Below are 21,724 nucleotides of genomic sequence, written 5' to 3' on the forward strand. Positions count from 1 at the left end.
TCCCAGTCCAGACCTCAACGCTCATGCCTCAGACGTGTATGTCCAGCTGTTTACTCGAGGTCCTGAGTACCTGCAGTCCATCACATCTCCCACGCACCCTCTGCCTGTGGTTGATGTCAACCTCCCAGTCTCCCAGTGGCAGCTCCAGAATTTTTATAGGCGGGAATGAAAGGCAGTCAGGCTGAAAGGGGGAATGGTGCTAGGGAACTTGTCTACAGCTGAGTCTGCATGGCAAGTGAGCTGCTTTCTTAGGTTAGATGTTTAACTGGGGTGCTAAGGATGCTAATGGAGACCTCCTCCTGACTCAGCCACTGCAGTCATCCTGAGTGGAAATCCGGAGATATCCTTACCTCTGTCTTCATGTTCCCCGCCTGCCCCATCTAATCAGTAACCAAATACTACTAAACTGACTTCTGAAATAATATTTTATTTCATCTTCTGTCCTCTATCAGCTCTATGTGAAAGGTTCAGGCCTCCTGGCCTCTTCTATGTCAGCTTTGGAGGCCAGGGCTCTGTCTTTGTGTCCACCTCTATATACCCACACTCACCAAGCACCCAACACATACTTGTCACTCAGTAAATATTCATGAAAAGGACAGGTTGATGGATGAACAAATGGATGGACTACTGTAACAGTCTCTTAACTGGTCTCTTTTTTAAAGGTTTTACCCTCTTTAAATATGCCTTCTATCTTACTTCTGGGAAGATTCATTGAAGATATAAATTGCCAAGACACTCTCCTTACTTAAAACCCGTCTATATTGGTTCCTTGTTCCTCCCTAAGTTGAAGCTTTCTTCTCCAGCATGCAGGGTCTCCATGACTGGGTCCATGATTCCTCCTCAGTCTCATCTCCCCGGCTCCCTGTCTGTCCTACTTACAATTCCCCTTTGGCGTATCCTTCTTTATCTGGCCCACTTTCACTCTTCTTTTAAACCCAGCTCAGGGGACATCGCCCTTAAAAACCACTCCTGCTGCTACCACGCGTTCTAGGCTGGTGGGAGCCTTGCTTCCCATTCCACGGTGTACATTTCCATTCCTGCCACCACTGCCCTCAGCTGAATGATCTGTTATGTGCCATCTCCCCCATTAGACTGCTCAATCCTTGAAAACGAGTCCCCTGTCTTAATCATCTGTCTCCCCAACACCCAGTACAAAGACCAGCATGGAGACAATAGTTGTTTTCTGTTGCTGTTTTTGGACATGCCACATGGCATGTGGGATCTCAATTTTCTGACCAGAGATCAAACCCCGGCCCCCTGCACTGGAGGGCTATAGTTCTAACCACTGGGCTGCCAGGCAAGTCCCATAATTGGGTTCTGAAATGAGTAACTGTGCCCCCATGGGGCTGATTCAGAGAAGCAAAGCCTCAGACATCTTCCCTACAGCTGAGTGTGCTCCGAAGGAAGGGGTCGAACCAGTTTTTCTCTGTTCCTCCACTCAAGGTCATCGTGGGCACTAGTTATCTCCAGTATTAACTGGTTATCTCAAGCCTTTCCAAGATACTTGCTGACAGGGCTCTGTTCTTGCTTACTGTTACAAAGTGGGCAGGGGAGGCAGGCGCAACGGGGTCAACAGCACAGTGGTAGACCTTCTCCTGCCCTCCAGCTGAGTGGCAAGGAAGGCAACGATCATCCCAGGTGTCACTGAGACTTGATCAACTTGCCATGTGGAGCTACCACATCCACCCCTTGCTGCCTGGCTGGGTTTGGAGAGGGATAGCATGCGAGCCACCCACAGAGGGACCATGGTCAGCTCAATCCAGTGCATACGCATCACAGGAGGGTACCCTTACGGCAGCGCGATGGGAACAGGAAAGGGCTGGGCACAGCATCAAACAGGATGGGAAACTGCCAAGCTCCAGGCTGCAGAATGCTCTCCCTCCAGCTCAGAAGTGAGGAGCACAAGTAACCCCAACATGCCCCTTCAGGCCAGTGGCAGGGCATCTGGGGACATAAAGGTCCCACTGCTCAAGAGGCAAGAAATAATCTGCATTATTCTGCAATAATATCTGCAATAATCTGCATTCAGGATAAAGGAAGAGGCATTCAGACCAAAGTAAGTGAGGTTTTTTTTTTTTTCTTTCAGGACATGTCATAGGAAGCGCGTGGTCCCCAGGATGTGGGCACATCGAGGATAAAGGAAACAGAGTCCTCCCCTAATGCACCTCTGGGTTCCACTGCTCCCTCTGAAAAGGCTCGCTCCCTACTTTATCTAAAGGAAGCTGCAGAGAGTGGGAAGAAAAGACTTTTTGGGGTCACCTCACAGCCTGTGCTCAAATCCTAGATGTGCAATTGATAAGCCACATGCTCAACGGAAAGTTATTGCACAGTTTTTAGCCTTGGCCCTTAACTGGGAAAAGGGGAGCAATGATATATATTTGAGCTGATTATGTGAGAATTCACGGAGATAAAGTGGGTGAGGAGTCTTGTATGGTGCCTGCACATCATAGGCACTCAGCACCTGCTGGCTCCCTCCTTCTACACTAAATCTTGCTAGGATGCCTCACCCCCACCTCACGTCTGGATTGGGTCATGGTAAGAGTAAGCCCATTCCAAGGATTTCCCTGGCAGTCCAAGTCATTAAGACTTGACCTTCCAATGTGGGGGGTACAGGTTCAATCCCTGGTTGGGGAGCTGGTATCCCACATGTCTCATGGCCAAAAAGCCAGAACATGAACCACAGAAGCAGTGTTGTTGTTGTTCACTCACTCAGCCGTGTCCAACTCTTTGTGACCCCGTGGACTGCAGCATGCCCAGCTTCCCTGTCCTTCACCATCTCCTGGAGTTTGTTCAAACTCATGTCCATTGAGTCGATGATGCCATCCAACCATCTCATCCTCTGTCATCCCCTTCTCCTCCTGCTCTCAATCTTTGCCAGCATCAGGGTCTTTTCCAATGAGTTGGCTCTTCACATCAGGTGGCCAAAGTATTGGAGCTTCAGCTTCAGCATGAGTCCTTCCAGTGAATATTCAGGGTTGATTTCCTTTAGGATTGACTAGTTTGATCACCCTGCAGTCCAAGGGACTCTCAAGAGTCTTTTCCAACACCACAGTTCAAAAGCATCCATTCTTTGGTGCTCAGCCTTCTTTATGGTCCAACTCTCACATTCATACATGAAAAACCATAGCTTTTACTATTTAGGCAAAGTGATGTCTCTGCTTTTTAATATGCTGTAGAAGCGGTATTGTAACAAATTCAATAAAGACTTTAAAAATGATCCACATAAGAAAAATCTTAAAAAAAAAAAAAGATTTAAAAAAATGAATAACCCATCCCATAAGAAGGTGAAATTTAGGGTAGGTGATTTGGAAGCAATGAGGCCAAGGCATGAGAAACATGCAAGAGCTTCATGGGGGACAGAAGCCATGAGTCCCTAAAACGGGGTCTTGACTGCCCCTACCCCCATTTAGGCCACTCTTGGAACACATTCTGAAGTCTGGGCCTTCTTGCTCTTAACGGAAGTCAAGGAGGGAGAATGAATACCAAGAAAGGTAGTAAAAATGATTAAAGAATCAGAATTCTTGACCTATAAAGGGAGGTTAAAGGAACATAATATGTGGGACCCAGAGAACCAGGACCCATGAGGACATGATAACTTCCCATAAATATGCAAGACACAGCCACATAAAAGAAGGGCAAGAATTATTTTAGGAAGCTGGGGACACCATTAAAAGAAGAAATGGCCTGAAACTAAAATAAGAGAAAGTTAAATATGGGCCTTGGGAACATTGGCTGGTGGTGAAGGTGGGGGCTAAGATACCTGGCTTGTTGGTGCAAAGTCATCAAAAAACAAAAACCACAGGTCCCAGGGCTATTGTCCCTGTTTTGGGAGAAATGGCCACTTTGGGATCCTTCTGGGCCACTTGGGAGGTTTCCTGACTCTCCAAGCTGAACCGAGGTTTCTGGGCATCCAGTTCCTGACAGGCAGGGCCCTGGCGCCGGCTGCTGGGCTGCCTGCTATCTGGGCCCAACCTCACTCTCGAAATACAGAGACAGGTGCAGCCAGTGCCTGCTGTGGGCTTGGCTCAGCCGACTGGAGCGTGAGGCCAGGAAGCCAAGGTCACAAGTTTGAGCCTCATGTGGGCTTCGCCAAGGCTTGCTGTGACAGAATATGGCTGGACAAGTAAACAGCTATCTCCACTGGTGCGAATGTGCTCCAGAGCACAAGCCCCTCCCCAAAAGACCGTTCCAGATCATGAGCCTCCAGAGCGCCCACTATGTGTAAACTGGCCTAAATGTCCAAACACACTCTCAGGAGAGAGCATTTCTACCCAGGACTTCAATACCATGCACTAAAGCTGCTGACCTGCCAGGAGGGCAGGCGGGGCAGGGGACATTGGGCTTGCGGGCATCGGGGCTTGGCATTGGCCTTGCTGAAGGCAGCTGTACCTCTGCTTTTAGGGTCTGGAGGAACGGAAGGAGCGGGCAGAGCCGACCGTGAACATCTCTCCCACCTGTTTGCACAGATCTCCTAGCTGCCCATAAATCACTTTTACAGTCCTTCTCAAACTTCACATAAAATTTATCTTGCTTTTTGCCTGAAATCGACCAAAAAAGAAAAAAAGCTTTAATTACAATAAGAGACACCAAGAGCAGAATACATGGAAAGTCCATTCAATACTCATTTATTCATTCAATCAATAAATATTTATTGAGCACCAGGAATGCACCGTGAAGTGTGATGGAGACCACGAGATGAATAAGGCATTCTCCCTACCTTCAAGGAGGTTTCCCTGGTAGAGGCAGGGGCAGTCACCGATAGACAGAGACACAAAAGTTATAAGATAGGCTGAAGGTGATTTATCTTAACAGAGGGGTAGACTATTAAGTAACTCAGAGGAGAAATGAGTCATTCTGACAGAGAGGACCAGGAAAGCTTTCAGAGAGGAGGTGACATGTGACCCGGGTCTGGAGTAAAGAGTGGAATTTTATCAGGCAAAGATGGCAGGGAAGGGCATTTCAGGCATGGGGAAGACCATGGACAAAGTCATGGGGGCAGGAAAACACTGGTTGTCAATAGGAATAGTGGCCCAGTAAAGGCAGAGAAAGGGTTTCCCAGCCTGGCCCCCAAGTTTGGGCTCTCAACTACTGTTGTCTCTTCTTAGTGGTAAAGAACCCACCTGCCAATGCAGGAGACATAAGAAACTCGAGTTTGATCCCTGGGTCTTGGGTTCTATTCCTAGGTCGGGAAGATCCCCCGGAGGATGGCACGGCAAACCACTCCAGTATATTTGCCTGGAAAATCCGATGAACAGAGGAGCCTCGTGGGCTACAGTCCACGGGGTCACAAAGAGTCAGACACGACTGAAGCAACTTGCCACACACAAAGCTAGGGAACAGGCCTCCAGGGTAGGGTTGGGGAAGGTGTCAGTGGTGACAAGGTTACAGTCATATCACTAAATGGCTTAATGTATCCCAAGGATTTTGTACTTTATTTTATAAAAAAAAGAGGAACCCTAAGAAGTTCTTGAGTGGTGAACAATGGCCAGGTGTGCATGTTAGGGATAAAACATGGTTCAACATACAGGATAGACTCAAGAAGTGAGAGACAGGATGCAGGCAAAAAGCTCTCACCAAGCAAGGTGTCATTAAAGATCTGACCGGGGGACTTCCCTAGGGGTCCAGTGGCTAAGACTCTGAGCTCCCACTGCAGGGGGCCCACCTTCGATCCCCGGTCAGGAAACTAGATCCCACATGCTGCAACTAAGGATCCCGCATGTCACAATGAAATAAAAAATCCTGTGTGTCATAACCAAAACCCAGCAGAGACAAATCAATAAATAAACATTAAAGACAAATAGATCTGACCATGGAGTGGCAGAAGAAATGAAAACTCCGCATTTCTGTAGGATCATATATATGTTGGGGCTTCCCAGGTGGCGCTAGTGGTAAAGAACCCACCTGCCAATGCAGGAGACATAAGAGATGCAGTTCGATCCCTGGATTGAAAAGATCCGCTGAAGGAAGGCATGGCAACCCACTCCAGTATTCTTGCCTGGAGAATCCCATGGACAGAGGAGCCTGGTGGGCTACCGTATGTGGGGTCACAAAGAGTTGAACACGACTGAAGAGATTTAGCATGCATGCATGCATGTGCATGTTATTACAGCACTGCAGCAGCACATTTCCTCAACCTGTTCCTTCTGCTTAGAATGTCCTCCACCCCGTCCAGCTGGTTCACTGGAGAAATCAGCTCAAGCTTTCGCCTCACCCCTAAACCCTGTCCCTGCTCTGACCTGGTGCAGCCGGGACATTCCTACATCCAATACTACTAGTTCTACTATTATTAATTGTTTGGCCACTTGTCAACCCCTACCACCAGCCCGGGAGGTCCTAAGGGTTTGGACTTTGGTTCTCCTTATCTTTGTATTCACAGGACCTGGGCCAGACTAGGCATTCAGAAAGGGTTCACCCCGGAAGAGATCATCCCTAAAGCACTCTGTGTGTACAATTGCATCTCCTCCTTTCGTATCCAGGTACATGAGTACATCCATTTTGGAATGCATGTGGACCAGTGCTGTGTCCAGCACCTACCTCTCCATCCCATTCTCACTCTGAGCCCCATCACCCTATTTTCAATGTTCGTTATCCCAACTGGCCTCTCTCAACTCCATTAAAATAGGATGAATTTTTTTCAGCTCTCATGCAGCACTCCATATTAGGTGATCTGGGCTGAAACACAATCTGTTTGCTGATATCAAAATGCTGCTGCTCACCCAGGGGATTAACACTCTGACAAAATCATTAGAAACCTGATGGAGTGGTGAGGCCTCCTGAGCTTGCCGAACGCTCATTCCTCAGCCTAATGAATGCCTTCCTCCCAGGCCACAGAGTTACAACCCATCCATTTCCCTGTCTTCCCCGCTGCCTAGAGACACACATAAATGCCTTGGGGAAGGTTCGCCCCCAGCTGGCTAGGCTACCTCCCAAGACCTCCAGCTAAGAACTGCCCATGTAAGCTGTGGCTTTTTTTGTGGAGAATAAACATTTGATTTTCACTTCCGAGTAGGAGGGGAGAGTCTGAGGCAGATCAATACTTCCTCTGAGAACAACCAGAAATGCTAAATGAAATGCAAAATGCATTTGTGTTAAAGTCTTGTAGGGGCTTCCCAGGTGGCTCAGTGGGTAAAGAATTCACCTGCAGTGCAGGAGATGTAGGAGACACAGGTTTGATCATGGGTCAGAAGATCCCCAGGAAGAGGGCATGCAACGCACCTCAGTATGCTTGCCTGAAGAATCTCATGGACAGAGGAGCCTGGTGGGCAACAGTCCATAGGGTTGCAAAGAGTTGGACACGACTGAAGTGACTGAGCACACACATACACATGCAAGGTCTCATAGACCTGCTGGAGCAAGGGGATTAGTGAGGATATAACTCCCCAGGGGGGAAAGTGAAGAGAGGCAGACTCATATTCTAGAGTTGCTTCCAACCTGGAAGGATTCACCATTTCTGAGTGCAGGACAAGAGGCTGAGGATATTTTACATAGGCACAGGGCTGCTGCTAGGAAACCAAAAAAAGCCAGCAAAGCTTCCAGCAGTATTAAGACTAGAAAGAGAAAATTAGAGGCATGAGGGGCCTCAAATGCATGGCCAGCTTTCCCCTGGGGTCACTTATGGAATTCTGAAAGCTGAATGTAATAGGAGGAAAAAAAAAAAAAAAAACTAAGCAGAAAGTCTCTATGAAGCAGAGAGTTTTCCTGCAGTATTAACTTACTAAAAAGACAAGACTAGAATCCAGGATCTATCAAGGGAAGGGACCCTGTGAACACACGAAGCTCTCAGGGCTCACTGTGAAGGAGAGGGACAGATCAGACTAAACCTCATCAAAACACAATCCTGCATGGACTTGGTCCAGTCTTTAGTTGGATTAAGATCACTGGTTGCACTCTGTCTAGCAGAGTAAACCCTCTCTTGAATATCAGAGCATTCTACAGCCTATATAGTGTCTAGCATTCAATAAAAAAAAATTAGGTATACCCAGAGTTAGAACCATACAACCAAAATCCAAGAAGGGGAAAAAAACAGACAATAGAAACAGACCCACAGGTGATCCAGATATCCAAGTTCAAAGAAAAGGACTCTAAATGTGATACTTCTGTTGTTCAAAAAACAGAAAGAAAATTTATATCAATAGAATAGATTAAAATAAAGAATTTCACCAGAAAACTGTAAACTATAAAAAGAATCACCTGGCAATCTTCCAAGTGAATCATAATAAACATTTTAAAAAATGACAGTTTCCTTAATGGAGGAAAAATACAAAAGCTGGATCCCTGACTCTGCCTAGATCTAATTAAGAGAGCCTAGGGAAGTCACTGAACTTCTCTGAGCCATGGTTTCCACATCTGTCAAACAGTAAAATGAGACCTACTCTATCTACTTCAGGGCATCGAGAATATAAAATGAAATAACATACATGAAAGCTCTTTATAAATCATTATATAAACGTAAGGCACCATTATTATAATAGGCTGGCATCAATTCAAAATACAGAGCTTCTGCTCCATCACCAGAGGTATTTTATGTCAATGACAAATGATTAGCATGCCCTTGACTAATTAATGACCATATTGTTATAAAGGGGTTTGATCAGAGAAAGCTGACAGGAATAATAATAAAATAGACATCTCTTGATTACATTGGGGTTGACTATTCACTTTGTGGATTATCTCTGGACAGCTGAAACCCTAAACTAGCTTCTTCTATTGCTCAATGCATTTTTGGATCACACCCTTCAGTTTCCCAGATGGTACACGCTCATGGAATGCAGACTCATTTTGATGTGTGCCTGATGAAACATAACCAACAAGGTAAATCTGAAGCAGAAACATCACAATGCCTTCCAAAGCCAACAGCAATAATGTTGGGACAGTTGGTTATTTTGATTCTCCACATCAGTGCTCTTCTATTATCATATGTAATGGAGAGTAATGTCTTGGCTTTCACAGGCAAAGGTGATGCAGTCCATTCACGACCAGTGGGACACTTGAGCTTCCCTGGCATAAAAGACAGGCACTCTGCAGGCCTTTGGGGGAATAAAACTATTAGAAGTTCAGGAACCTGGTCCAAATGGAGCTTTTACTCTTGCAAGGAAGATGGCATATGCCTAACCAATTATAACACAAGGTATAAGTGATTTAAGTATTAAAAGAGTAACAGAAATACAGACATCTGTGCAAAAGCTGATTTGGTGTTGAGTTGATCACAGACTTTGGTGCCAAAGTGGCAACGGAATTTGACCTTGAAAGGCAGCAAAACTGGAAATGATCCAAGCAGAGGGATGATTGTGAGCAAAGACACAGCTGAAAAAATGCAGCATGGGTACAATGAATTCAGTTCGATGAAGGTGTCTATCAAGATTTTTTTTTTTTTAAAGAATGACATTTATGAAGCATTTCTTATGTGTCATGCATTTTATATACATTTCCCAATTGGTCTCAAAAATGTTCCTCTGAAGTATTAATGGATATTATTCATCTCACTCTATTGGTAAACTGAGACTCAAAAGTAAATTAATTTATTCAAGATCCATCAGTTGCCAAGTGGACAGCAGGATTCAGGCTCAGGGTGGTTTAGTTCTAAAGCCCACATACTTGCTGCCTCTGAGAGCAGCATGACTGACCCTCAGCCTGAATGATGCTATCACACATGGGGGACCTCCCACACATAGCTGATGTGGAAGTTGTTCATGTCGAGATGGTAATTACAGACATAAAGTGAATAAGACAGCCCAGAAAGGGTGAAGGGAGAGTCAAGGGATCAGGGAAGAAGAAAAATCAGAAAAAAAGATAAAGAAGTAGTTAGCGGTCAGAAAATAGGAAAGGCTAATGGAAACCATGATCAAGAGAGAGCTTCAAAAAGGAAGAGGTCACCCAAACTGTCACTGCTGCACAGAGGTAAAGGAGGCTGAGAGGATGAAGACCAAGAAAATGCCCTTTGGCTGGTAGTCTTGAAAAGAATGATTTCAATAGAAAGAGAAGTGCATATGTCCAGGTTATGTGTGCTGAATAGCTGACCTGACCCAGGGACATGGACTGCAGCTTTCAAAACTTTTATCATGGCACAAAAGTCATCATCTGGGGGTACATGTTAAAAATATGAATTTCCAGGTGTCATCCTAGTCCCACTAATTGGAATCTCCAGGGAGGAGGGCCTGAGAAGGGGCCCAGAAGATTTTTAAATCACCAGGACCAGATGAATGTTTCTTAAACTTTGATGAACATGAGAATCCCCTTGGTGGGGGGCTTAACTTGTAGATACTGATTTTGTAGGTGTAAAGTAGAGTTTGAGATTATGCATTTTAATATAATCCCAGGTAACTTCATGTACAGATGTGAGAGTTGGACCATAATAAAGGCTGAGCACTGAAGAATGGATGATTTCAAACTGTGGTACTGGAGAAGACTCTTGAGAGTCCCTTGGACAGCAAGATCAAATCAGTCAATCCTAAAGGAAATCAACCCTGAATATTCATTGGAAGAACTGATCTGAAGCTGAAGCTCCAACACTTTGGCCACCTGATGTGAAGAGCCGACTCGTAGAAAAGACCCTGATGCTGGGAAGGATTGAGGGCAGAAGGAGAAGGGGGGCAATGGAGGATGAGATGGTTGGATGGCATCACCGACTCAATGGACATGAGTTTGAGCAAACTCAGGGAAATAGTGAAGGACAGGTAAGCCTGAAGTGTTGTAGTCCCTGGGGTCACAAAGAGTTGGACACAACTGAGCAACTGAATAGCAACAATAGGTAACTTCAAAGCTGCAGGCCTGAGGATCATATTTTTAATGACAATGGACTGGACAAAAGCTTACTTATCCCAGAGAGGTAGGTGCTAACACCTGATTCTTCTTGGCACCTTTTGTTTTTTTACCACCTGCGGACCGTACTCCTGGCTCCTTTCCACACTTACCAATAGATGGCAGCAGATCTAAATGTCATCTTCCACAGAAGTGCAAGCTCGGAGATCCCATTCCATTCCATCTGACTTCCTGTACAACCTAAAAAGGATCCTTCATTCACTTCTTCAGGATAAACAATTGGATCAGATGAGGACAGAAAAGTCTTCCTAGATGACGGGTACAGAGTGAGTGAGTTCTCCTTCTACTAGGCTCCTATACCACATATTGTCTGCACCCTTCATTGGGCACTTAAATGCTTTGTCCTCTTACAGTTATTAAGTTGTCTTACACTGTCATTCAATTTTTCACCTGTGTTAGTACTGTCTCCACCAGCCCTTGGAGGTCAGGAATCAAATATAATCCTTCTTTTTCTTCTTAACCTTGACTTACAGTTGTTTGTTCATAATATTGAGTATGAATGAGAGAATGGATCAGTCAGTCATTAATTAAATCAGATGCACATTCTATTTGTTCCACTTTTCTTTCTCCCAGAAAAAGGGGAAAAAAAGGCTTACCAGAAAGTGTTAATGATCTAGAAAAGTTTTGCACTTATTTGCAAAGTCTGTGCTCATGATTTATCCCTTGAGAATCTTCCAATACATCACCAGGGAAAACTTTTCCTAGCCTGGCACACAGACACTCAGGACTAATGTGTTTATCAAGAGCAGGGTATGAGGTCACAGTGGCTTCACGTGGTGTCAGCTGGTCTACCAAGAGACATGCTGGCCTTTCAAAACCATTCTCCCATTTTCTATGGCTAGTCTACCATCATTTGCCAATATGCCCCCCAGATATAAAATTCAGTTTTCCAGGGACTTCCCTGGTGGTCCAGTGGCTAAGACTCCGAGTTCCTGATGCAGGGGGCCTGGGTTCAATCCCAGGTCAGGGAACCAGTTCCCACATGCCACAATTAAAGATCCTGCATGCTGCAACTAAGACCCACCGCAGCCAAATAAATATATATATGCACATATTTTTTTAATTTCAGTTTTCCATTCTTTCTTAAAGTTAAAATATTTCAGCTGGTTAAGTCTTGTGGGTACTTCAATCATGCCATTTATTGTGGATTCACTAGACTATGCCTAGTTTGCAAAATGGTATCTTTCTTTTTTGAGTCAACATTTTAGGCTGCTCAGTCCTAAGACTCTCCACACTGTTCTCTCCCTAGAGGATGGCCTGATCTCAAGGGTGGGGATAACACTTACATGTCAATGATCCCCCTATTACCTGTCTGTCCAAGATCTCTCCTCTGAGATCCACTATCTTATAACCATTTGACTGCCTGACACGTTGACTTGAATATCTTACGATTCCTGATCTCCCCTACCCCACCAATCCCAAGGCTGCTCCTATTCCACTCTTCCCCTTCTTAATAAATAACACCTCTGGATATTGAGCTGGTCAAGCTGGAAAGCTGGTCATTCCTAACCCTCCAATCATCCTCCACATCTACGTACTACCAAGACTGGTCAATTCAACTTCAAATAGATCCATTTACTTCTCACCATCCCCACAGTCACCACCTAATATAAGCCAACTTCATCTCTGGCCTAGGTTATTAAAACCCAAATAATTTTTTGAGCTTTCAAAAAAGTTTTGAGCATTCATTTGTACCCTCAACAATTTAGAGCACCCTCTCTGTGTGAGTCAGCACAGAGAAAGAGCACAGCAAGCTCAGGGGAGACTTCCGTCGTGGCTCAAACAGTGAAGAATCCATCGCCAATGCAAGAGGCCCAGGTTCGAGCCCTGGGTAAGGAAGAACCCCCCCAGAGAAGGAAATGGCAACCCAGTCCAGTGTTCTTGCCTGGGAAATTCCATGGATGGAGAAGACTGGCGGGCTACAGTCCATGGGATCGCAAAGAATCGGATATGACTAAGCATGCACAGATGATGGTAAGTCATAAGCAAACCTGTTACAATATAGGTGTTCATAAAACAACGTGACCTAGGAGAGTGTGAACAGTAAAAGGAGGGAGAGACGGTGCCAGGGCACACCTCCTGGGGAACATGACATTTAAACTGGGTTTTAGAGAAGGAGTAGGGATTCATCAGGCAGACACATGCACAAAATGCTTCTGAGTATGGTGACAGGTAAAGTATGACATGTGTAGGGGGCATTCGGCAGAACAGAGTTAAGAGGGTAGATGGAGATGTGACTGGTGAGATGGGCAGGGACTAGATCACATGGGATGCTGTTATGGGCCAAACTGGGTTCACCTAAAATCCATATGTTGAAATCTAATCCTCTGTACCTCAGATTGTAACTGTATTTCATGATACATTTTTAAAAGAGACCAGTGAGTTACAATGAGGTCATGAGGGCAGGTCTTAATTCAATCTGACTAGTGTCATGGAAAGAAAAGGAAATCTGAACACGCACAGAGACCCCAGAAGGGCATGTGCAGAGAGGAAACGCTACGTGAGAAAAGGGTGAGAAGGTGGTTATGTGCAAGTCAAGGAGAAAGGCCTCAGGAGAAACCATGCCTGGCCAGCACCTTGACCTTGGATTTCCAGCCTCCAGAACAGTGAGAAAATAATTATCTGTTGTTTAAGCCACTCAGTATTTTGGTACAGAAGCCCTAGCAAATGAATATGCACTCGAGTTTGAACCTGGAGGTAACAAGTGACTGGGGAAGGGTTTAAGTAGAGAAAACACTCTTCATCCAGGACTTCCCTGGTGGTCCAGTGGTTAAGAACCCATCTGCCAATGCAGGGGACCGGGGTTTGACCCCTGGTTTGGGAAGATCCCACATGCCTCAGGGCATCTAAACCCGTATGCCACAGCAACTGAGCCCTGGCTCTAGAGCCAGTGTTTCACAACAAGAGAAACCACGTCAATGAGAAGGCTGCACACCGCAAGTAGCGACTAGCCCCCTGCTCATTGCAACTAAAGAAAAACTGCCTGCAGCAACGAAGACCCAGCACAGCCAAAAATAATTTTTTGTTTTTTAAAAGAAAAGACTCTATTCATCCATCTCCCACTCCCCATAAGCAATGTGGACACTGTGTCAGGAGCGAGTAGTACAGTTCAAAAAAGGCTTATCTACAGAAATGACACTTTACATAGAGATGAAAGAAATGGAGAGGAGGTCAAATCATGGTCTAGACAAAGTATGTGTGAGACCCAAAGACAGGAAGGCGGGGGGCACATTCAAGAAACCGACCTTAGGCCAGTGTGCGCAGAGCTGGGTGAGACAGGAGAAATGCTCTAAGAGATGCGGACGAAGGGGTCAAGGCCAGATCATGCAGGGCTTCACATGCCTCATAAGCAAGCATGTCTCTTCTCTGGAGAATTCTCCTGGGGGCCCAGGCCAGCTCCCTGATGGGGACGGAAGCTGAGTCCATGGCCATCTTCCCTTCCACTGAGCAGCTGGGGGAAGCCCTCCCCGCTGTCCGTCTGGCTGCCCATCGACTGCCAAGGTGACACCACCAAATGCATTTCTTCTGAGCCAGGGCTCAGAGAGACACAGGATTTGCATTTCAATTTGACTTCTTTCCGATGATTCCAGCCAAAGCTTGGAAATCACTCCCCCTGTCATTCTCTCACCAGTTCTGTTTTTCTTTTTCCCTACCTCCACCCCACTGAGGGCTCTTTTTTTTTCCTTGACATCCTGCTCTTCGATGCAGAGAAAAGTCATCCTTAACAGCAGTTTTATTGCCCGGTGATATTAACACAATGAAGGAAATCACTGCTAATTTTTATGAATTATCTCATCATCTGCAACTAATTAACAGCTGCTGAAAGAGCAGGCATCCTGCCTCCCCTCGGAGACCCTTTACCTCGAGCATGTTTCCCAACAGCCCTACCCTTGCTGTCAAGGAGGGTCCCCTGCTGGAGATGAGCACTTCCCCTCCAGCAGACCCCCACCTCCATGCCCCACCCCTAACCCCAATCCTGCACTTTCCCGCCTGCCCCAGTCAGGGGAGGCAGCAGTGGGGGGCTGACCAGTTCTGCTCAGCCATCGCTGGGCCGCCTGTGATGCGATGATTTAGGCTAGCTGGAAACTTTATTAAAATCCAATCTAAGTGGGCCGCCGCTGCCCTGTTCTCATTACCCTCCTCTCCAAAATCAGGCCTTGGCCCCTGTGCCTTGCTGAATGTGTCTATAAAACTGAGTGAACAGGCAGCCAACAGCTAAATGGCACTTAATCAGGGGATAATCTAGACCCAGGTGGACAGTAACTGCTGAGTGGGGCAGAGGGAAGAGAAAACAACGGAGGAGGTGGAGGCACACTCACATATGCTGCAGCCTCCAGAGAGAGAAGCTGCCCAGAAACACAGAACCCCAGGCGGGACAGGGCTGGGGGGACCACAGCTGGAGAAACGGGAGCCCAGAGCAGTGACGTGACTCTTGAACATCCAACAGTTCGCACAGCCTGGGGCTCACTCTCCTCCCGGGCTTCCCACATGAGCCCCAGACTTCTCCGAGCACAATCCTGCCCCGACCTGCATCTTCCCCAATCCTCTCTACCCTTCCTCCAACCACATCCCTTCCTGAGCCGATCTAAGGGGCCTCTCTTCAAGGGCCCTGGCATCTGGCCAAACCCCAGGCAGCCGCTGGTGATGTCTGCAGAGATGAAGGGATGGGCACCGAGGGATGGGTGAAAGGGCTGGAGGCTGGTCCATCCCACTGTGGGGCCGAGCCTCCCCGGGTGGGAGTCGGGCATCAGAGTCACGCCGGGCAGGGAGCCCCTGTGATGCCAGCCCGAGCACACAGTCCTCCTTCTAAAGGTCAAATGCTCCAACGGTGTGCCTGCTAGAATTGAAAAGGCCAAAGACTGCACATTGACTTCTGGGGAGAGGAGGGGCGCAGGCAGGATGCTCCCGGTCCGAGTCTCTTCCTCCTCCTTTCTAAATTCTGAGACATTCAGCTGGCTAACACCTCCACTCCCACCAGAATGTTCCAGGCTCCTTGCTGTTCTGTTTCAGGATACGTAACTTAGCTCATGTGGTCCCCATTTCCTGCCCCAGGGTCCCCATTTTCAAAGTCGCAGGGTATACAGTCCCAAGGGGCACAAACACCTCTTCATGGCAGCCAGGGTTAAGAGCTGAGTCATTCATTCATTCCACCAGTGTTTACTGAACACCTGCTGTGAGCAAGGCTGAGAGGGGCGGTCTTGGCCCCCAGGGAAACCAATGCCTGACTCCCCTCACTATGTGCCATGAGCCGAAGGCTGGGGTGGAGCTGGCCGCCCACAGCGCCCTGTGGAGCAGGGAGGGGCAGACAGTCCCATTATGGGGAAGGAAAGGACAGTCATATAAATTTTCTTAGAGGAAGAGCGAGGTTTTGAAGAAAATTCTGCAGGGGGAGTCGAGGTGAGGAGATAAGGAGATAAGGCAGACGGAGCAAAGGCCCAAGGATGAGAGATGCAGAGGTGCTTTGGGGCCCCAGTGTGTCTGGAGGGCAGGATGCCTGATGGCAAGTATTCACGGGGCAGGGATGGAAATGGGGGCATGATGATGAAGGGTGGGGCTGTCTGGATGGTCTGCAGCCTGCCTGCTAAGGCTTCAGGTGCCCCAGAAAGGCACTTCTTGAGCTTCTTCCCCATTAGAGCCCTCCTTAGGTGTTGGAAGTGGGGGCGTGGAGATGCTACGGCTTCCGATCCTTGGGCACCAGGGCCCAGAAGTGCCCAGGCCCCCCCCCACCTCTACCTTCAGATGCCCTGGCGGCCCCACCTTGAGGCTTGGGCACAGAAGCCAAGGAAGCTTTACTCAACATCCTGAACCTTCCACTCCCTGCCCCACCCCAGCAGTCCACTCCAGGGGACCCTGGGCACAACGTGCCCTGGAGACTGCTGGCAATTCATCCTAAGCACCTCAGGAGAGCACAGGGGAAGTCAAGAACTTCAGCCTCGTACTCTTTCTAGGCCTCAGGTACACGATTTCCATTCTCTTCCTGGACTGTTTACTCAAAAGTTAAGCTTAAGCAAAAGAGGGAGTTTCCCCCAAGGCTCAGTAGGTAAAGAATCCACCTGCGATGCAGGAGACACAGGAGACGTGTTTGATTCCTGGGTTGGGAAGATGCCCTGGAGGAGGAAATGGCAACCCACTCCAATATTCTTGCCTGAAAAACCCATGGACAGAGGAACCTGGCAGGATATAGTCCAAAGGGTCGCAAAGAGTCGGTCGTGGCTGAGGGATTGAACACATATGCAAGTAAAAGAGGAGAGGACACTGGTTTTGAAGTAGGGCAGGGCAATAATAATGAGTATACGGTCTCCAGAGGCAGACAGGCTGTGGGTTTTAATGCTGGCTCCAGCCTCATACCAGTTGTGTGATCCTGGGTAACTTATTTACTCTCTGAGCCTCAGCTTTCTCATCTGTAAAATGGACATGATGGCAGCACTAAATGATTTTGAACAGCATAGTCCCTGGTACATAACAAATATTTAATAATGTTATTATTATTATAAGGCTAGATATTTCTGACTCCAAAAGTCCCAACTCTGACTCTCTTACTTTATACTCTTCTTTCCCTTTGAGAGTGTCCTCTCCAACTCCCATCTTCACTCACTCTATTTCAAAGAATTGCCCCTCCTTTAAAAAAAAAATTCTCCTGGGACTTCCTGGTAGTCCAATGGTGAAGACTCAGTGATTCCACCGCAGGGGGTGTGGGTTCGATCCCTGGTCAGGGAAGCAAGATGCTGCATGCTATGCAGTGTGGACAATAATAATAATAATTTAAAAATAGTCCTGGCAGAGCCTGTCGCCTGGTCACCAGTCAAGCCACCTTCACTCTCCTTCCCCAGGGGCACTGTGCTGATCTTACAAGGCAGAGACCCTCTGGGCCCCTCTCCTTGGCGCTTTCCCAGGAGAGAAGCACCGGATACATTTAACAGGGCAGGATAAATAGCAATAATAATATATGTTCAGCCATTAGCCGCATAAGTAATCAAAGATCACTGCCATATGATTCCTGGTTAAACATCATTTGGAATCTAATAAATAGGCGGCTATAAATAAAGGCAGCGAGCAGATTCGTCCCCTCCAAGCAGCGCAGCCTCTGCTCTTGTTTTTAGCCTAAAGGTGCCTTCAGCGGTATTCCTGTGGTTCAATTTTAAGTTAATTTCTCTCTCTCCAATGTCTGCAAAGGAAACCTGCAAGGGCAGGAGGGGGCAATGAGGGGGGCTCAGTCTTGGTGTCTGCCTTCTGCTTCTCTAAAGAAATCAAGGAACTCCCATCTGCCAATGCAGGGAACACGGGTTCAATCCCTGGTCTGGGAAGAATTCACATGCCCTGGGGCAACTAAGCTTGTGTACCGCAACTACTGAAGCCCTGGGCCTACTGCCCGTGCTCCACAACAAAAGAAGCCTCTGCAGTGAGACAGTACCCCACTGCTTGCTGCAAATAGAGAAAGCCTGCACACAGCAATGAAGACCCAGTGCAGCCAAAAAAAAAAAAGAGAGAGAGAGAAAAAAATCAAAGTGTCCTAGGGGTCTTGGGTAGACCTCCTTCATGGTCACCTTCTCCCCACTCCTCCCAAGGGGTTCCTCGAAGGGAGTACAGTGGGCGCAAGAATGAGAGGCACCTAGTACAACAGAGAGAGCACAGGTTTGCGGCCAAAGAAATCTGGGTTCAAATCCAGGAACTTCTATGTTCCTCATGGGTGACCTCAATCCCTCCAAGCCTTGGATTCTATACCTACAGACCAGGCATCATCCAACCCACCTCTGAAGACTGTTGCAAAAATTAAATTATATAATTTATAGTCAGTGATGGGCACATATTAGATGCTCAATACATGTGAATGTCATTCCAGCCCCGGGATACAGTCCTTGAAAGTGATAGGCCCCCATCCTTTCATTAGATGGAAATAGGTGACATATCAAGAAGGCAAAAAGAAGCCCAAAGTGCCGACGACCATTGCTTAACTCTGGAACCAGCCCATTAGCACTCAAGGCCTTTCTGTTCTGTGCTACCCCAGAGTTCCTTCATGTCTGAGTCTTGCCTTTTCACATTAGAACATTAACAACAAAATATCCTGTTCCCAGTATTTCCCACAGAGCCTCAGCCCACTGCAGGGCACTGTCAGTGTTAAATAAGGACCAAGCTGGATCAGCCTTAAAGCCCAGGTTTCCTAACTCCTGACTCATGGCAGTATCTTCCAATACCACATGCTTTCCAAAAACATCAGAGGATCTGTCCCCTTCTGGAAGGATGACAAGCAGAGTAAGAGACAGTCTGCTGAGACTCTGGGGGGACATAATTCTTTCCTGGCCCCATGGCAGGAAATAAACACATCACTCCAAGCCAAGCCCAGCAGAGCCCACGTGACGTGGCCCCAGATAACACTCTACTTGGAGGTTACTCCTTTGGAACCCTGACACATTAAATCAACGTGATGAAGAGCTTGCCATTACACAGTCCCTTTGTGACTCGCTCTCTCTCTCTCTCCTGTGGCACAGTCTCAGTCACAGCCATGTGGCTGTCCTGGCGGGTTCCCTCTGCCCATCGAGGAAACACATCCGCTTCAGGGCTCTGGGCTGTCTGGTTCTCATGCAGAATGGTTGACCGTAACAGAAGTCAGGCAGTCGGGTCGAGGGTTGGCCTGGGGCCAGTTTCCAAGCACAAGTGTGGTCCCCTGCATACAGCTCTGCTCATGAGAAGGCTTTCAAGAGGCTCAGGCTCCTATCTTGGAAGCCATCCAAACAAAAGAACAGAATAATGGCCCCCAAAGATGTCCATGTCCTAATCCCCGGAGTCCACCACCGTGTTACTTTCCAGGGCAGAACAGACTCTGCAGATGTCATCAAGGTTCCAGACCTTGAGATGGGGAGATTATCCTGGATCATCTCAGCATGCTCAATATAATCTGGTAAGTTCTTAAAATTGGAGAACATTTCCTTGGCTGAGGTCAGGGAGCTGTGATGTGAGAATGAAGTGACCCAGAACTTTGAGAATGGAAGAAGGGGGCCATGAGCCAAGGCATGCAGCACTCGGGAAGCTGGGAACAGCTTCCACTGACAGCCAGTAATAAAACAAGAACCTTGATTTTGTGACTGCAAGGAACTGAATTCTGCCAACAATCAAAATGAGCAGGAAATGAATTTTCCCCTAGAGCCTCCAAGAAGGATCACAGTCCTGCTGACATCTTAGTTTTAGCTCAGCCTGACTTCTGACCATAAATTAATAAATTTGTCTGGATTAAGCCACTGAGTTTGTGGTAATTTGTTATGGCAGCAGGAGAAAGTTATAGTAATAATAACTATGGTAGAACTACTTTTAATAACTACTATTTATTGAACTACTAATTATCAGGCACTGTGCTATCCGTTTTGGATACATTATCGAACATAAATCTCAGTATATAGGGTGTGTATAATTACCCCATTATCTAGTAGAAAACAGAGGCTAAATAATTTGCCCAGGGTCACATGCTAATTCATTTTCAAGTTTGTATGTCAATAAAGTCCAATTCCATTTAACAGCCCTGCAATGCCACCCAGAATTATGCCTGCTATAATATTGGGCAAACTACTGTTTTTTTAAAGAAACAAAAGAAAGGGAATTAATATTTACTAAATATTACTAGATGCTACAAACCATGGATGGTACATATGATATTACATATCTCCTTTCAATTAATATGATAACCTCCTCCTGTGGTAAAGTATTATCTCCAGCTTACAGACAGGACACTTAGCATGGAAAAGGTTGAATAATTTGCCTAAAGGAATATGGCTAGTAATGGAGAGCCACACCCATGGATTTTTAATTCAAGGCTGCCTTGTCCATGATGCTGAGGATATGAAGACGTGAATGTGAACCCCAAGCTCCCCCAGATGAGCATCCTTATGACCTCATGGTAAGACAGGCACTGAATCAAGATCCAAACTGAAGCCTGCCAGGCTGTCATCACAAGCCAACAGCAATAGCTCCCTGCCCACCCCCCAAGAGCAGTCCTGCCCAGAGGCCAGTATTACTCTCTGATAGATAATTCCTGGGCTTCCCTTGCAGCTCAGCTGGTAAGATAATTCCTGGGCAGATGAGGAAGAAGTTGGCTAAATATAGGGAGAGCTCCAACGGGGGTGAATCCACAGATACTTACATTCACTTACATGCTATTTTACCTCCACCAACTCCATTCATTTCCATTTTAAAGTCCTTTAGCACTCAAGGTTTTCCCAACTGGCTCTAAAAGGGAAATTGACATTAAAGGTAAAGGTCCCTTTAGGTTCAGAAACCTCAAGGGCTCCAGGGAGAGCAGGGAGTGTCCCCACAATGGCCTTCGGAAAGCTCCCCGCTTCCCTGTCCGACGGCCTGGGGCTCCCCGATGGCTGCCCAGAGGTGTGGGGCCACCCACCACCACTATGCTCCCCCGCAGGCTGGAGTTGGTGCCTTTCTGGGGCAAGCCCTTAGCAGAGCTTCCTGCGGAGGCCCCCAGGGCTATCTGCCTCCCTTTCCTGTCATCTCTGGGAAAATCCCTGTTCTTTCATCTGTGAGCTGAAAGCTCAAAGTCTCATGTTGTTAGATCCCTGGCACTGGGGGAAATTTATGAGTGCTGCCAGCAAAGTGGCGTTTCCTCCCCTGACTGTGTCACCCTCTGCTTGAAAGACCATGTTCTATAAAGGATGGAAAAGCACATTGTGGAAGAAAGCACAGGGGTGACACAACCTGGGGAACCTCCCAGCACCCGCCTCCTTAACACAGATACCTTCAGACACGGGGGCAATGTGCCTCTGGCTTTCAAAGAGCATCCGCTCTGGGGTCAAGAGCAAAGCCAGCCTGAGAGGGGCTGGGGCGGGGGAGGGGGCACACCTCTCACAGCCATAGGTGGAGACCTAGATGGGCTTTTTTAACTGAAACACTGGTCAGTCAGTGCTTG

At 47.1% G+C, this 21,724-nt stretch overlaps 1 protein-coding gene across 6 annotated transcripts in view; it reads right to left on the bottom strand.

Annotated features, from left to right (window-relative positions):
- Positions 1-21,724, bottom strand: part of GRIK4 (glutamate ionotropic receptor kainate type subunit 4) — a 491,778-nt gene that overhangs the window by 306,890 nt on the left and 163,164 nt on the right. The window contains exon 2 of one of the 6 annotated variants that reach the window (XM_070473467.1): positions 10,911-10,998. The exons of the other annotated variants lie outside the window; for them this stretch is intronic. The gene's annotated coding sequence lies outside the window, so the exon portion shown is untranslated. The remainder of the gene's footprint in view (positions 1-10,910; positions 10,999-21,724) is intronic. 6 annotated transcript variants of the gene reach the window in all.

The sequence above is a fragment of the Odocoileus virginianus genome, chromosome 10, assembly GCF_023699985.2.
Source record: "Odocoileus virginianus isolate 20LAN1187 ecotype Illinois chromosome 10, Ovbor_1.2, whole genome shotgun sequence".
Taxonomy (NCBI): domain Eukaryota; kingdom Metazoa; phylum Chordata; class Mammalia; order Artiodactyla; family Cervidae; genus Odocoileus; species Odocoileus virginianus.